Source organism: Rhincodon typus, chromosome 17, assembly GCF_021869965.1.
Source record: "Rhincodon typus isolate 14 chromosome 17, sRhiTyp1.1, whole genome shotgun sequence".
In the NCBI taxonomy this organism is placed as follows: Eukaryota; Metazoa; Chordata; class Chondrichthyes; order Orectolobiformes; family Rhincodontidae; genus Rhincodon; species Rhincodon typus.
In genome coordinates this window covers 54,811,862-54,817,451 of record NC_063348.1, presented here as the reverse complement: position 1 = coordinate 54,817,451, position 5,590 = coordinate 54,811,862, and positions in this window count along the sequence as shown.

The following is a 5,590-nucleotide window of genomic DNA, read 5'->3' as shown; positions in this document are numbered from 1 at the left end:
AGATGCAAAAAAAGGTCAAGTGATTTTTAGATAACAAGGCGTAGAGCTGGATGAACACAGCAGGCCAAGCAGCATCAGAGAAGCAGGCCTGCTGTGTTCATCCAGCTCTACGCCTTGTTATCTCAGATTCTCCAGCATCTGCAGTTCCTGCTATCAAGTGATTTTTACTCGTTACAAAACAGCATAAGTATAGAGCTGACAGCTTGTCTTAAGATATAAAATTGTTTGAAGAGGACCAAATAAAGATGGGTTAAATTCACAATTGCAAGGGATGGTTTAACCTCCAGAGCTCTGCGGATGATTTATTTTGATGGAGATGTGTGACTTGGCAATGAGAAATATAATAGAAAGGAATTTCACTTTCAAAGAGAGTGATGGTCCAAGCAATGCAAACACAACTTAAACCATACTAGACCCTTCAGGAATATGAGAACAGATTTTGCAATTGAGAAATGAAAGTAGAATTCAAAAGAAAATAAGGACAAAAGAAAGCAAGGCAACCAGAGTAAAATGTTGCAAATTTGTTAAAGTTGTGTTCCTTGGCAATGTACAGTTAATATTGTGTTTTTAATGAGCTGCACTTTTCATACCTGGATCGTTCTATTGCTGAACTGTCATGATTTATTTGAGGGTCTTACTGATGAAAATTTCACACAAAATAATTAAGATTGACACCCAGGAATTTGTTCAGGTGCCTTCCCTATGGGGAAACTGGTGCTGTTGTCACTTGTAATCCAGAAGACCAGGTTAAAGTTCTGGAGACAACATTAACATGGCAGATAGCGAAATTTGAATTCAAGTAATAAATCTGGAATTAAGCCGACCTATTCTGATGGTAACCTGAAAATTATTGTCAATGGTCGTAAAAACCTAACTGGTTCAGTAATGTTCTTTAGGGAAGGGAATCTGGTTATCCTGCATGTGACTCCAGACACAGAATAATATGGATGACTCTCAATTTCCCAACATGCCATCCTGTTCAAGAATGGTTAGGGATGTATAACAAATGTTGGGCACATCCCAAGAACAAATTAAAAAGAAAGAGATCTGCCCTGAGGGAGGAATCTAGTGGAGGTTTGGCATTGACATGCTCCATACGTGACAAGCCCCACATACACTACTGGATGTAACCCAACAGCAGAATGGGGTCTGAAATAGCCATTAATTGTCCAGTTAAAGGCAATAATAGAGGCTTTTATTGCTGACTGGAGAGCTGGTGAGAATCCCACATTGCCCTTTTTGGTGAGGTCTGTTATAACTGGTGCCCACCCAGACCAGCAGTGGACCTTCCCCCCAGGATCAGGGGTTGGTGTCTTTTCTGTCATCAGCAAGAAGGAGCAGAGTTTGTTGTCTAGCCGGCCCTCTCTTCTCACAGCCAGGTTACAAGGTCAGGCATTGAGTACTTTTGTACAAGGAATGACTCTACCCCACCTCCCCATAATGTCCTACCCACCCCTCCTGACTCCTTCCCCTGCCAGGAGCCCAAAAGCAAACAGGCCAGACTTTGCTTGGCATTGGTGTACTCCATGCATGACAAACCCCATACCCACCACTGGGCGGAAAACAGCTGCAGAATGAGGTCCTAATTGGGTATTGCCTGCCCAGTTAAGGGCAGCAATAGGTTATGGGACAGGGTGACCATCTATGGTCTTTCCATACCATGGGCTCAATTAGGATGGAGGCAGTGAGATGGTGGGTTCATCACCTATCTAAATAAATGCCTATCCACTACCAAACTCATCATGAGGGATGGCATCAGATTCTGTCCCAAGTGTAAGGCTTAGACATTTGGTTCAATTACATCCTTTGATTGTTTTGATGTAGAAATGGCTCAATGTAGGAATTAGGCTGAGCCCATTGTCTGCACAATGAAGGATAGTCGACATGGTATTGTGTGTGGGAAATTGTGCTTCACTAACTTTATTGAGTGTTTTGAAGAAGTGACAAAGAGGATCGATGAAGGCAGAGCAGTGGATGTGATCTATATGAATTTCAGTAAGCCGCTCAAAAAGTTTCCTCATGGTAGACTGGTTAGCAAGGTTAGATCACATGGAATACAGGGAGAACTAGCCATTTGGATACAGAACTGGGCTTGAAGGTAGAAGATAGAGGGTGTTGGTGAAGGTTGTTTTTTGGACTGGAGGCTAGTGACCAGTGGTATGCCGCAAGGATCGGTGCTGGGTCCATTGCTTTTTGTCATTTATATAAATGATTTGGTTGTGAACATAGCAGGTATGGTTAGTAAGTTGGCAGATGTCACTAAATTTGGTGGTGTAGTGGACAGCAAAGAAGGTTACCTCAGAGTACAATGAGATCTTGATCAGTCCAATGGGCCGAGGAGTAGCAGATGGAACTTAATTTAGATAAATGGAGGTGCTGCATTTTGCAAAGGCAAATTATGGCATAACTTATACACTTACTGGAAGGGTCCTGGGGAGTGTTGCTGAACAAAGAGACCTTGGGATGCAGGTTCATAGTTCCTTGAAAGTGGAGTTCCCAGTATACAGGATAGTGAAGAAGACATTTGGTATGCTTGTCTTTATTGGTCAGCACATTGAGTATAGGAATTGGGAGGTCATGTTTGGGCTGTACAGAACACTAGTTAGGCCACTTTTGGAGTATTGTGTTCAATTCTGGACTCCCTGTTATAGAAGGATGTTGTGAAACTTGAAAGGGTGAAGAAAAGATTTACAAGGATGGGATTGTAGGGCTTGAATTATAGGGAGATTCTGAATAGATTGGGGTTATTTTCCCTGGGGCATCGGAGGCTGAGGGGTGACCTTATAGAAGTTTTTTAAATCATGAGGGCCATGGAAAAAGGTGAATTGCCAAGGTCTTTTCCCCAGGGTAGGGAAGTCCAAAACTACAGGCCACAAGTTTAAGGTGAGAGGGTAAAGATTGAAGAGGGACTTAAGGGGCACCCTTTTCACTCAGAGGCTGGTGCTTGGATGGAATGAGCTGCCAGAGGAAGTAGCGTAGGCTGGTGCAATTACAACATTTAAAAGGCATCTGAATGGGTATATGAATAGAAAGGGTTTAGAGGGAAATGGCCCAATTGCTGGCTAATGGAACTAGATTAATTTAGAATATCTGGTCAGCATGGTCAAGTTGGACAGAAGGGTCTGTTTCGATGCTGTACAGCTCTATGACTCCATGACTCTAAGAACATCAGACCAATGGGATAAGCATTAATCAAGCACCCTGTGGGGAATGAACAGGTTGTGTTCTTTAATTGTGGGGTCAGGAGGAGCTCTTTCACTCTTTCCAGCTGTACATTCAAATAATTCATAAACTCAAATATCTTACTATTTTGAAAGCTGGTCTTCCCAGTACTCTAATATGACAAATCTGGCACTACCACTTGTTTTCTCGGGAGAAACCAATCCTACAGAGGGCATCTCAAATGAATATAGGCCTTTGGTTTGCCTCAGCAAAAAGATGCCAAATCCTGGAATTTGGGATCAGGAGTAGGCTGTTTGGCCCCTTGAGCCTGTTCCACCATTCAACATGATCATTAATGATCTGATCATGGTCTCAGCTCCACTCCCCAGTCTGCCCCGTAAGTCTTGACTTCTTTGCCTGTGAAAAATCTAACTCACCCTTGAATAAATTTAAAGAACTAACATCCACTATCTCCTATAGAAGTGAATTTCACTCTTTAATAACCTGCTAAGGGGGAAGTCATAGAATCCCTACAGTGTGGAAACAGGCCCTTTGGCCCAACAAGTCCACACTGACCTTCAGAGCATCCAACCCAGACCCATCCCCTTGTAGCCCACCTAATCTACACATCCCTGAACACTATGGGCAATTTAACATGGTCAATCCACCTAGCCTGTACATCTTTGGACTGTGGGAGGAAACCAGAGCACCTGGAGGAAACCCACACAGACACAGGGAGAATGTGCAAACTCCACACAGATAATTGCCTGAGGGTGGATTTGAACCTGAGACCCTGGCACTGTGAGGCAGCAATGCTAACCACTGAGCTACTGTGCCGCCCCAAATGGTAAGAAGTCCTCATATCTCTCTTCAAAAGGAGACGCCTTAATCTTAAACAATATTTCCTAGTTTTAGTCCCCTGAAAAAGGAAATATCCTCTTGGTATCCATACTGTTCATTTGTCTTAAGATTGTATTGTTATCAATAAGATCAGCTTTCATTCTTCTAAACACCACGGGATAAGGGCCTAACCTGTTCAATCTTTCTTCAAAAGGCAAGTCCTTCATGCTAAGAATGAATCAAGTGAATATTCTCTGACACATAAACAAAGTTGCTGGAAAAACTCAGCAGGTTTGGCAGTATCTGTGGAGGAGAAAACAGAGTTAACGTTTCGGGTCTGGTGACCCTTCCTCAGAACTCTGAATATTCTCTGAACTGTTCCCTAATTAAGTGTATTTTGTCAATTTCAAAGAAGATATAAGATTCAAATGTGAACTCTGTTTCTCTCTCCATGGTTGCAATCAGACCTGTTGAACTTCCCTTGCATATTCTGTTTATAGTTTAGATATGTTTAGATATATAAGACCAAAACTCAACATAGTATTCTAAATGTGTTGTCTCACCAATGACCTCTATAACTGTATTGAATTTCCCTACTCCAATATTCCATTCCCCTCGCAATAAACACCAACATTCTCTTTGTCATACTTGCTGTACTTGCATACTAATTTTCTCCCAAATCTCTCGGTACCACTAAGTCTTCCAACCTCTCTCTATTAAACTAGTATACTTCTAGTATAATATGTTTCCATTCTTCCTGCCAAAATGGACAATTTCACATTTTGCCACATTATATTCCATCTGCCAAATTATTGACCCTTCACCTAGTGTATTCATCTCTTTGTAGACTATCTACCTGCCTTGCCAACTTACTTTCTTACCTATCTCGGTGTCATCAGCAAATTTAGCCACAATACCGTTCATCTATTTAATCAAATCTGGTTGACACATCATTCCATTCCCATTTTTCAATATGGCAGGATCTGCAAATTTTTTGTTTTATTCATTTGGAGAATGTGAGTGTCACATGCTGGGCCAGCTTTTATTGCCCATCCCTTATTGCCCAAAAGGACAATTAGGACTCAACCACATTGCTGGAGTCACATGTAGGTCAGACCCGGTAAGGATGGCAGATTTACTTCCCTAAAAGAAACTGGTGAACCAGAAGGGTTTTTCCAAAAATTGACACCAGTTTCATTCTTGTCATTAGGCTCTTAATTCCAGATTATTATTGAATTCAAATTCCACCATCTGCTTTGATGAGATGCAAGCTCAGGTCCCCAGGGCATCACATGAGTTTGATTAAATAATCTGACAATTCAAATCTGTGTGTTTGCATATTCAGCACTTAATAAATCTGTTATTGTCTGAGAAACATGGGATGTGTGGTCAGATTTGTTGACCAGGGTATCTATCACAATAACAGATGTTAGGGAGGCTGGTGAAGTAGTGCTAGTAAAATGATGGGAATCTCACCTCCTTCAATGAAGTGGAACAAATTCTGAGCTTGTGATCTTAACTGTTGTGATGATCTAGATAGAGAGAGTCATGTTTTTATTTGGAAATCTGAAAATGCAGTTTTTTTGAT